The 13,161-nt window shown below is 38.8% G+C and overlaps 1 pseudogene; it reads right to left on the bottom strand.

The window, feature by feature from the left end:
* Window positions 1-11,029: 11,029 nt before the first annotated feature.
* Window positions 11,030-12,464, bottom strand: LOC131409676 (tubulin alpha-3 chain-like; annotated as a pseudogene).
* Window positions 12,465-13,161: the final 697 nt, after the last annotated feature.

Genomic DNA, 13,161 nt, shown 5'->3' with positions numbered 1-13,161 from the left:
CAGTGAATTAAGTGAAACTTTTTTCTGTGTCATTGGAACTTCTAAAAACAATATTGTAGGAAAATATTTAGAATTGTTTAATGAGCTCTTACAGGATATTGGTACTTTTACCTTGTTAGACAGGCTCAGGATTAGGATCTGAAACTGTATGTTGATTTGAAAACATTTGTGCATTTCCATAATATCTCTTAAAGCCAAAAGTATCCATTAATAGGATTTTCGTTCGCAATCATGAAAAAGTCACTAATGATAAAGTAACCAATATCAAAGATTTTCAACTATAATTTCTATGATATATATATCTTCATTCAACAATATTTGTTATAAAGCACTTTGAAGAATACTGTGGGAAGATCAAAAGATGAGTCAGATGTGTGCCTGGTCCTCATGAGGGACTTACAGTTTGGTAAAAAATATAGAATAACACAAGTTAGAAGTTACGTGCTAAATTCCATAAGAGAAGGACAAATAATGTACTTGAGGCAAGAAAGAGAGGTTATTTCTGAATAGTAAACTTGTTTATGCTTATGGAAGAAGAATCATTTGAGTTTCACCTTGAAGAATGTATAGGATTGGTGAAAGTACAAAAGAATTAGAGGAGAAGAAACGCACAGAAACAGGAAAGTATTTTAATGATTCACAGAAGGGCAGGGCTTTTTATTGTCCACAGTGCCTCGAGTATAAAGTGAAGTAGAGAGGTACAGGGAGATAAGGCTGAAAAGGGAAGTAGGAAACCTTGTGAGGGCTTTGAATACTATTATGAGTTGAATTGTTTCCCCCCCTCAAATTCATAAGTTGAAATCCTAACCCATAGTAACTCAGAATGTGACCTTATTTGGAAATAAGATTATTGCAGATATTAACATTAGTTAAGATGAGAGCATATTGGAGTAGAGTGGGGCCCTAATTCAATATGACTGATGTCCTTACAAAAGGGGGAAATTTGGACACAGACTCAGGAAGAATGCCATGTGAAGATGAAGGCAAAAATTGGGGTGATTCTTCTATAAGCCAAGAAATGCCCAAGATTACCAACAAACCTCAGAAACCATGGGAGAGGCATGGAACAGATTCCTTCTCACAGCCCTTGGAAGGAGCCAACCCTGTCGACACCTTCATCTCACATTTGTGGCCTCCAGAACTGAGACAATAAATATCTTTTGTTTAAACCACCAAGTTTGTAGCACTTTGTTACAGTAGCCCTACCAAAGGGCTAAATTATTTTTTATTTTCTGAGACCTATTGAAAGTCTTTGTATAGGGAAGTGTCATAATCAGAACAGTGTTTTAGGAAGTTTGATCTGGCACCTAGTAAAGAATTGATTAAAGGATGAGGGAAGAAAAGCATGGGGATTAGTTGATATAATTTGCAGTGATGATGAGTAATAGAAACCTTAACTATGCTGATAGCATTAGTAATGAATGGAGCATTTCTTAAGATCTATAGAGTATCTCACATATTTTATGCATCAACCATACTGAACAGTGATATGTGATCTTGAAAATGGAGACCTGTATTGCAATTACTAATTTAAGAAGAAAGATTTAAATTATGTTTAATATAGGCTGAAGGATAAGTGATTTGGGGAAAGAAATCAATCCAGGACCTCATCTTATACGAGAGACTGAATAAATTCCAGGTAGAATTCCAGAAAGAAACCTTAAGAAAGCATAGTTGTCTCAAACAGTGATACCTATCTTGCTCCCGTCAGCAGAACAAAGTTCATGATGGAGTCATATTGGATGCTCTCTTGGTTAAATATAAGTGGTCAAGTGTCCTTTTCTTAGCTCAAATGAAGTAACTTTCTTTCAGTGATCATCCGACCCAGAATCAGCCTCTTTTTCCATTGTAAGAGGATAATTAGTAATGAGTCATTTTAGAATTACAATTTCTAAACATTTTTTTTTTAATTCTGCCTCTCCTTAATAATTTTTCATCAAACAGACCTTTATCCTGTGTACGTCGGTCATGTTGAGCTATGCTATGCTGGGTCTACAAACGATTCCAAAATCTTAGTGCCTTAAAACGACAAAGCTTTATTTCTTAGTCACCCTCTCAGTTCATTAAGAGCGTGGCTCCATTTTCATCCTCACTCCAAGATGCAGGCTGATGGAGCCTCACCTCTGGAATACACCATCACCATAGCAAGGGGAGAAGATGGGGAAGTGAGCACCGGCTCTGAAGGGACTTGCTGTGAAGTTACGCACATCCTTCCCACTGGTGTTACAATGGTCAAACCTAGTCACACACTGCTAATGGATACGGGTTTCTTTTTGTGGTGATGACAATGTTCTCAAGTTAGTAGCGATGGTTGCATAACTCTGAAAATTCTAAAATCCACTGAATTGTAAACTTGAAAAGGATGAATTTTATGGTATGAGAATCATCTCAATAAAATTTTATAAAAAGAGTCTAAACCAAAGTTTTTAAAAAAAAATGAGCCACATCTATTACCAAAGGATAGGTAAGTACCATCCTACTATATTCCTGGAAGGAGGAAAAGCAGAATATTGGTGGATAGCTGTAATAGTTGCCATTCTCATCTCTGTTTGCAAATTCTATTATAGGCATGTGTGATGAAAGTTATTTTTACTTCGTGATAAATAGCCAATACAAGCTATTCAAATAAAATGCTGATTTTATTACTGAAATCTCAGGATTCTAATGTGGAGATTCCAAATACAAATTTTAAGTAAACAAATACAGAAAATACCCACAAATTATATACATGCACATAGTCTTTAATGTTTGCAGATCCCGGACAACAGCAAAAATGGAGATCTACGTACCAGATACCTAAATATTTAGAAGGTATAAATCAAGCCAACAAACTATTCCTACCTCGGCAAATATGCCTTCTTAAGGTTTCTAGAATTCTTGAACTTCTCAAGCCTCACCCTAATAAGTTTGGGCAAAGCAGGGAGAGCTGTTCTCAGAGAGCCCTCTTTGTCCCAACCCACCCCACTTCCTGCAGACGCAGCCCTTGACCAGCCCAGGCCTTTGGAATGTGCTCTCCAGCTTTCTGTTCACCCTCCCGGGACAGACCAGGAAGGTCTTGGAAGAGGTTCTCCAGGGGAGGAAGGGCATGTCCGTGGGCCTTGTGGTCTTCTCACCGTGCAGGGGGGGACATATGCTCTAAGGAGACAGCCTTGCCTTCAAGCACCGTGTCCAGAGTGGGGTCCCTCTTGCCTGGATTTAAGGGAGGTTTTCTATAAGAAGTGTGGAGTAAAATTTTGACCAAAAAAATCCAGAAATATCTTTATGAGGTTCTATATGCCATCTTGTGGTATTTTAATGAACAGTTAAAACATGATATAGAAGGAAATGGAGATGCTGAGCTATACAAGAAAGGAAAAATATATTTTGATTGAGAATAATTTCCTGGTTTGAAAAGTTATTTTCAAATATGATAAACATTTCAAGTGTAAAATTTTCTTATAATATCATCTAAAAAAAGTAAGATTTATAAAAGAATACTTAACTACATTTTTAACTATGGGATTCATTCATACACTCAAAAAACATGTAACGCCTGCTATGTCCCAGGTCCTGTTCTGGCACTGAGGTTATATTAGTGAGAAACAGAAATCCCTGCCCTCCTAGAGTTTACGTTCCAGTAGGATGGTGAAATGGTGACCAGTAGTTCTTAATGAACACATTTCTTTACTTACATCCAATCTTAAAGTCTCATTGATAGCCTTTTTCACAGACATCTTGTTGGGATCCCTACCGTAAGCCTTGAAAAGCATAAATATTCTGTTCCACTTATTTTTTGGCTGTGTAGAAAGTTGTAACAACGTTTTGTTCAGAGGTCTAAAAAGGACTGGACCACTTCCAGATGCAGTTTCTAACCATTATAATTAATAATTAAAAACCAAAATAAGCATTTAAAAAGAAAAATTTTTCAAACTTTTGTTTTCTGCAAATGCATTTATTATTGAGAGGGAAATGCTAGCTTTGTGCAATGCTACAACTGATATTTAGCAGGCCAAGATCAATTCAATGTCGTCAAATTAAAAAGTATCTAAATTGGTAGTTTGCTCTGAGTTTGAGGCCCGAGCCAAATGGTTCTGCTTCTTCCAATCTCTCGATGTCCTCCTCACTCCCTTCCTTACTTCCTCACCCCCAATAATGCTGCTTCCTTAGTGTACCCACCCACAACCTTGTTTAGAAGTTAAGGAGCACTGGGTCCAGGGGACTTCCTTTTCTGACCACCTCACTGTCTAAACTTGGAAGGTCGTTGTGAGGAGTAAACCGTGAAGAGAGCCAATTCCTTGTCCTGCTGGGTGGCTGGAAGAGACCAGATAGCTGATGACAACCTCATTCCTCTCCCCCACATCCCAGTGAAGCTTCTGTTAGTTCTGAGAGGAGAGGCCCTAGAAATTGAAATGGAGGAGAAACTAAAGGAAGGAGAATCTGACTTCTCTCCTCCCCTGGTACCATTATCATATAGTGGTGGAGAGAAAAATACTAAATGGAATGGGTATCTTCTTCCAATATCATGTCTTGCTATTGCATAGTAATATATATATATATATTACAGTCTGTAGTCTCTGGGCTTCTGGGCAGTATTTTATTCTGGGTTTTTGCTCTTTCCATTTAGAATTCCATCCTTACAAATATATACATATATTATTCATTTTTCAATTTTATTTGGTAAATAAACAGTGATAAAATAATCATAATGGTGGTTTATGTAACTGGGTCACAGCCAGAAGCAAATCAGTGGCAAGTCTGCCTAGCTTTGAGAATAGGACTTAGAATCACTCCTCTGTTAAGCCACACTGATCACAAACTATGTTTAATAATCACTAATTTTACCTGAGGTAGATAATGGGTTATGGGTTAAAGGGGTAATGGCTTCTTTTTATGTAATATGAAAAGGCATAAAATCCAGAATATATAAAAACTCCTATAACTCAACACACAAAAAGACAACAACCCAATTTAAAAACAGGCAAAGGACTTCATTGTATATTTCTCCAAAGAATATATACAAATGGCCAATAAAAGCACATGAAAAGATGCTCAACACCTTAGTCATTGGGGAAATGCAAATCAAAACCACAGTGAGATACTACTTCACACCTACTAGAATGGCTATAACAATTTAAAAAATAAAAAAGATAAATGTTGATGAGAATATGGAGAAATTGGAACCCTCGTACATTGCTGATAGGAATGTAAAATGGTGTGGCCACTATGGAAAACAGTTTGGCTGTTCCTCAAAAAGCTAAACATAGAATTACCATATGACCCAGCAATTCCACTCCTAGGTATATACCCGAAGGAATTGAAAGCAAGGACTAAAATAGATACTTATACACCAGTGTTTGTTGCAGCATTATTCACGACAGCCAAAAGGTGGAAACAACCTAAGTGCCCATCAACAGATGAATGGATAAACAAAATGTGGTATATATATACAATAGAATATTTTTCAGCCATCAAAAGGAATGAAGTTCTGAATGATTCTACGACATAATTGAACCTGGAAGACGTTATGCTAAGTGAAATAAATCAGACACAAAAGGACAAATATTGTATGATTTCACTTACATGAAATATCTAGAATAGGCAAATTCATAGAGACAGAAAGTAGATTAGTGGTTACCAGGGGCTAGAGGAGGGGGAATGGGGAGTTAATGCTTAATAGTTACAAAGTTTGTGTTGGAAGTAATGAAAAAGTTTTGGAAATAGATAGTGGTGATGCTTGCACAACACTGTGAATGTAATTAATGTCACTGAATTGTACACTTTAAATGGTTAAAATGGCAACTTTTATGTTATATATATACTTACCACAATTTTTTTAACTTAATGTAATATACCAAAAACTATTGAGTTACTCACTTTAAAGGAGTGAATTGTATAATATATGAATTATATCTCAATAAAGCTGTTTAAAAAAATTTATGGGTTGCAGCTCAAATTATGATTACAGTAAAACTTATAACTTATGTGCTTATATTGGAAAAAATAAAGGTTATAAAGTAATGAACTAAGCATCCAATTTAATGTGGTATAAAGAGAACAAGTGAATAAGCCTAAAGAAAATAGAAGATTTGAAATCATGAAGATAATAGAAAATAAATGTATAATGACAGGATGAACTGAGCCAAAAGTTGCTTACTTTAAAACACTAATAAATTGAGACTAATCTAGCAATCCTAATAAAAAAAATAAACCTAGAGAATTTATAAATAAATATTGTAATGTAAAAAGCCTCAGAACCACGTATATGCAGATATTTAGAAGAGACTATTACAACTTTGTTCCAATAAATTTGAAAGCTTAATAAAATGGATAAATTTTAGATAAATTGAACCTGTAAAAGTGAGTCAAGAAGAAATGATAAGCCAGATGATTTTACCAAACATTTATAAAAAAATTTAAGGAGTACATAATTTTAATCTTACACGAATTATTCATAGTATAGAAACAGAAGGAATACTCCTTAAATCTTGTCATGAGGGTGACATAATCTTGATATCAGAATCTGAAAAGGACAGAATGAGAAAGGAAAACAACACATCATTCTCTCATGAACACAAATACAAAGACCTAAAAAAACAATTATCATACTGAATCCAGTGACCTATAACAATATGCATTATGACCAAATTGAGTGGATCCTAAAAATGCAAGGTTGGTTTAATGTTAGAAGAGCAATTCACACAGTTAACAACCACATTTCAGAGACCTAGTGAGAAAGAGATGAAACACACAGAATGGTTTTAAGAGAATTTAAGAAACTGTTTAAAGAAAGGTTGATGGAATCCACAAGGAATGGTGGGACATTTGGTGACCAGCAATAGCCAGAAACCTCTAGGCCTGAAGGGGCAAGCAGAGGAAATGCCCAGTGAGAGATGGAATTATGGAAGAGGGTTTAACCATCAGTATTTGTAGCCATAGAGGAAGGCAACCTCTGCCAGAACTATAACAGGTCAGAATTGTGACCACCACTGCCCAAACTGTGACCAATGGGGAGTGCCACCCTCCTATCTCCTGCTAGTGCCTCTCATTTCGGGCCCCATGGAAAGCCAGGGCAAGGGAGCTTGGGGATGCAAGCAGTAAAGATCAGCCTCCTAGGGAACAGAACAGAAAAGAACAGAGAACAAATTTAGCGTGGGCAAGTTGAGAATAGCCAGCAAAACCATATGATCAGATGTTAAAAAAATAAGTTACATCTTATTTTTTTAGAAGTATCATCTGGTTGGCAGATGTTTTCTGCAGAGAGCTAGCTAGATAGTAAATATTTTCAGCTTTGTAGGCCAAACAGTCTCTCTTGGAACTATACAATCCTGCCACTGCAGAGTGAAAGCAGCCATATATACCAAACAAATGGGTGTGGTTGTTTTCCAATAAAATTGTATTTACAAAAATAAAAATCGTTGGCTGGATTTGGCCTGCGGGAGCAGTAGTTTGTAGACTCTTGATCTAGTTGATACAGAAAAAGTATTTGCTGACTATTAACATCCATTTGAAATTTTTTAAAAAATCAACTCTGGGCAAACTTAGAAGCGTATTTCCTTATCCTGATAAAGTGTATGTTATTAAGAAAAAAATCCATGGTACACATTTACACTTAATGAAGAAAACATTGAAAGTATTCTCTTTAAGATCATGAGCAAGACAAGTATCACTGCTATTGTGCTGGAGGCTCTAGCCAGCATATTAAGGCAAGAAAAAAGAAAGTCATAAGGATTAGAAGGAAAACTGATCTTATTTACAATAATTAGAATTGTCCACATAAAGAACTAATATACATCAGTATGAAAAAGATAGTATAAAAATGGACGAAAGTCTTGAATGGGTACTTCGTAGAAGAGAAAAGCTGAACGGCTCCTGCAGATATCTTGAATGTACCCCGTATACCCTAGCTTTCCATTCTTCTTCACTCTGCACTCTGCCCAGGATCCTGGCCTCTGTGGACTAACATCAGCAGGGTTCTCATTCCTTCTGACTTCTAGTTGGATTTGGCCAGTGGAGATTCCTGGCAGAAGATCAGAAGGAGGAAGGAGAAGGAAATTGAGATACTTGTTCTCCTTGTTCCCTTCCTCACCCTCATCATTTCTTTCAACCAAAAATCCTGCTTTACAAGACTCTATTCCTCTGGGTTTCCAGTAACCTCTCCCTCCTCTTGTCCTTTTGGATCTAGGGATGGAAACAGCTCTATGGCTGACAGCCTGGGTTCTCCTACACCCCATGTACTTAGTCCCTTTGATTATCCTAACTTGTCATTTGTTCCTTGTTGGAATCCTGATACAGCCAATAAACATATTAAAAGATGCTCAGTCTCATTAATATCCAGAAAAAAAAATTAAACCGTTATTAGAGATGATTTAAACGCTACCAGATAGGGAATAATTAAAAATATTAGCAAGGATGTAGAGAAGACAATACAGTTATACATTATTGGTAAGTGTATAAATTGATACAACTATTTTGGAAAAACAATTTAGCATTATTTAGCAAAGTTGAAAATGCACAAACCTATAATCCAGCAATGTTGCACCAGGAGCTACGTTCAAGAATATTTATAGGAGTTTTTGTAATAGCAAAACATTGGAGCCAGCACAGATATCAACAGATAGTATCATATTTATACAATAGAATACTATATAGCAGTGAAAATGAATAAATTCCAACTACCAAAAAAAAAAGCATGGATAAATTCAGGAACACAACAGGGAGCAGAAAATTAGCTTACAGAGGAAGGTGACACATGGGCAAAGTTTTGAAGAAAGTGAGAAAAGGAACCACGTGTATACCTCTTCATGTGTGAAGAGCATTCCAGAGAGAAGAAACAGCAAGTGCAAAGATGCTGGGGTGTTTCTGTGTCTGGTGTTTGGAGGACTAGTAAGGTGCCCAGGATACTTAGAACAGAATAAGAGGGATATAATGGATCAGAGAGGTAAGGGGATAGAATAAATTGTTTCAGGCCTTGTAGGCCATTGTATGGACTGATTTTAGTCTGAGTAATATGCAAACTCATTGAAGATATTTGAGAAGAGTGATGTGATCTGACTTACTTTTTAGATAATCACTCTAGAAGCTGGAATGAGAATGGACTGAGCCAGGGCAATGGAGGACTGGTTAGGAGGCTGTGGCAATACCTTAGGTGAGAGATGATGTGGCATTAATATCTGTTATATATTGAAGCTAGATTAGACAAAATTTACTGACATTGGATGTAGGCATTTAGAGGAAGAGAGGAGTCTGTGAAGACTCTAAACATTGTAGGCTTGCAATAACTGGAAGAAGGATGCAGCTGCCGCTAACTGAGATGAAGACCACTAGGAGGAGCAGGTTTGGAGAAGAAAAGAGAAGTTCAGATTTGATCACATTGAGTTTGAGATTCTTATTATACATTCAAGTGGATGTGTTGGGTAGACATTTGGATATAAGAGTCTGGAGTTCAGGGAATAGGAATTCAGCATTCATTTATGCACAGATCAGAACTCTCCAAAATAGAACTTTAATTAATATGTTCCCTTTGGGGAAGCCAAGGCATTCTGTTTGCTGCAGAGATCTGCACTTGCTGTTGATCTGCCACACTTCCTGTTAATCATTGCTGAGGCAGCAATCCAAAGCATCTGGTGATTGATTATACATCCTATATGGCATTGTTTATATTACCTGGCACAGCAAACAGATGCTCTAGTAAGTTTCCTACCTTTATGAATGATGGTAGCAGAGCATTTGTCCCTTTTCCCCCTTTTGATGGATATAGCTAATGCTAACACCACATTTAAGGGACTACAAATAGAGCCGGCAAGTTCTCAAGAACTGCATTCTCATCTGCCAGTGGAGACTGAAGGAGGCAGAACATTAGTCTCTGCCGTAACGCATTATTTTGCAATCACATAGTAGTTTGTCTTTGCTAGGGAATTTACAACCCAATGTAATTTATATAGAATTTCTGAGATTGTTCCAATATTGCTTTCCTAGTTTCACCTCAATTTGCAATTTGAAAACTGGAGAGAGAACTTTTTTTTTCCGGAATAAGAATCAGAAATTCTTTGGAATATCTTCTATGCCACCTCACAAACTTGAAGTTATTAGCCTTTAATTCTAAATCTTCCTTTGAATTTTATGTTTGTGAATAATAGAACCTAAAAGTTTTAGCACTGTACATAATTTTACTAAGACACCTACATTATCAAGGTCATTGGGATACAGGGCTTTGCTGAAGCAATACGACATTTCAGTTCACTCAGAGACGTAAGCTGTGTTTGGCTCCACTGGCAAAGAGTTTTACTCCAACTATAACGAATGTCTGGAAAACTAGGGAAGACAGAGTAGACATTGAAGGCAGCAAAGAAGCAGAAAGCTGAATGTTTTCTGTTCTTCACACACACCTATTCATTCAGCCCTTTCCATAGCTAGCTTCACATCTCTCCCCACTGGGAAGCCTTCTATCCTTCAGGTTTTGAATCCCACAGACTGAGGCTCCCTGAGCTGAGGAAGCTAAAGTAGGGTGTAGATCTATCTGATGATGGGATGGGGGATGTATCCATGGCAAGAGGACAACACCAGGCAGGGAGATGCTGCTGTGGACGCAGACTTCCACACACAATAAAAATTTTCCCCTGTCCGTGGGCCTTTCCCTAAGCAAGGAAGGCAATGTTGCAGGACACCTTGGGGAAGGGTATACAGCTGGCCTAAGCAGGGCATCTACAGTGTGTTTTCACAAGTGTGAAGCTGGGGAATTACTTAGTGAGGCCCTCGGTAGTAGTAGGAATGATTCAGTATTTGAAGGAGCCAAGACTCAATTTTGGAAGCCATGAATGCATTTTTGAGCACAGCTGCATTGTGGCCCAGCTGTCGCTGGAAGTTTTCGGGCCTTGGGGATGGACGATGATTTACCTGGCTTGAAAATAATTGTACAGTTTTTCTAAAAAGAGCTTTATTGAGATATAATTCACATACCATAAAATCCATTCATTGAAAGTGAAATTCAATGGCTTTTAGTGTTCACAGAGTTGTGATTTTTATCATTTAATATAGAAACTTTAATTGTAAACTACTTGAAACCAGCCGTGCTGAGGGGTGGCAGGAGAGAGGGGAAGAGAGGAATACCCGCCAGCAGCACTCTCCTATTTAGTACCATATTCTGCCCTTTTTTTTTGGTCTCGGTTCCCACGGAATCCATGCCTGACTCTTTGTAATCTTTCTCCAGAGCTGCCAGGTCCTCCCGGGCCTCAGAGAACTCCACTTCCTCCATGACTTCCTCCATGTATCAGGGCACAAATGTTCGCTTTGCACAAGTGAGATCGAACTTATGTTCCAAGCGGGCCCAGGCCTTGGCGATGGGGGTGGTGTTACACGCTCAGCATGCACACGGCCCTCTGCACATTGGCCAGGTCTCACCGGGGGATGACAGTTGGGAGGCTGGTTGTTGATGCCCACCTTAAATCCACTTGGGTACCAATCCACAAACTGGATGGTGTGCTTTGTCTTAATGGTGGCGACGGCGGCGTTGACATCTTTCAGGAACAGGTCCTCCATGTACAACATGCAGCAGGCATGTACTTGCCGCAGCAAGGGTCATACTTGACCATCTGGTCGGCCAGTGAGAAGCAGGCACTGGTGATCTTGGCCACGGACAGCTGCTCATAGTAGACTTGGTTGAGATTACTGGGGGATAGGTGGCCAGGGGGAAGTGGATGCAGGAGTAGGGACCAGGTTGGTTGGGAATTCCATCATGTCCACGTGCAGGGCCCCATCAAATCGCTGGGAGGCGGTGATGGTGGACACCATCTGCCCAATCCCACGATTAAGTTTGGTGTACCTGGGCCATTGGACAACCAGGTTGTGTCCACATATGTCATAGATGGCTTCCTTGTCGACCGTGAAGGCACAGTCATAATGTTCCAGGGTTGTGTGGGTGGTCAGGATGGAGTTGTAGGGGGTCCACCATGGTTGTGGAAACCTGGGAGACTGGATAAATGGCAAATTTGAGCTTAGACTTCTTGCCACAGTCCACCGAGAGCTGCTCCATAAGCAGAGATGCAAACCCAGAGCCAGTGCTACACTGAAGCTGTGGAAGACGAGGAAGCCCCACAGCTCCACGCAGAGATCTGCCAGTTTTTGGATCCAGTCTGGGACCAGGTCAACAATCTCCTTGCTGATGATGTAATGGCCTTTGGCATAGCTATTGACTGCATCTTCCTTCCCGGTGATCATTTGCTCCAAGTAGAAGAGCTGCCTATAGGTCCCTGTGTGCACTCCAGCGACCCTGGTGGGTTCCAGGTCCACAGACACTGCTCTGGCTCGTGCTGGCCAGCCCCGATCTCCCTGAAGAATGGGTTGAAGGAGTCATCCTCACCGCCGATGGTTTTGTCACTTGGCATTTGACCATTGGGCTAAATTCCATGTTCCAGACAGTACAATTCCCAGCAGGCATTACCAATCTGGACTCCTTCCCGCCGGAGGTGGACAGAGTTGCACTGGTGCATGGTCATGGTGGTCGCCACGCAGCTGCACGCTGCGCTCGCACCTCCTCTCTGTCCAACACCGAGTGCCCAAGTTTTTTTTTTTGGTTGAACCTAATTTTAATTTACTTTTATTTCTTAAAATGGCAATAGATTAACAAAATATGCCAATGATTTTGAATGACATTATGTATGTTTACTTTTTGCCTCTTTAAGTGCTCCTGTAAAAAAAATAGCTAAACAATTTCATGATTTTCTGTTCTCTGGTTAAAGAATAGTGACTCTGTCGGTAAAGAGGACATGGATACTGTCAGTAACTACGTGACACCTGATGTTCCAGATATTTTCAAAAAACTGGAAGCTTGGCATGATGTAGACATAAAAATTGGATGACTAGCAACATTTTAAATTATTCTTCTTGAAAACAGAGCTGTCATTCACTGAATAGTACCTCTTTTATGAGGGCACAAATCCACGCAATTTTTACTAAGTTTTACCACCAGATGTCAGCCATTCACTGCATTGGTCATAACTCTCTGAAGAAGTTTTTATGAGGAATCTAGGTATGTGGATGTCTCCTTCATCTATCCTTCCCTCTCTCTTTCACTCCTTCCTGCTATGACTGTCAGTCTGTCTATCAATCAATCATCTATTGATCTATCATCTATTTATTTACTTATAATGCACATATCTGTTCTATCTAAATGATAAAAGGGATATA

This window comes from Diceros bicornis, chromosome 1, assembly GCF_020826845.1.
Source record: "Diceros bicornis minor isolate mBicDic1 chromosome 1, mDicBic1.mat.cur, whole genome shotgun sequence".
Lineage (NCBI taxonomy): Eukaryota > Metazoa > Chordata > Mammalia > Perissodactyla > Rhinocerotidae > Diceros > Diceros bicornis.
The sequence above is the reverse complement of the archived record's forward strand: the minus strand, read 5'-3'. Positions and strand labels throughout refer to the sequence as shown.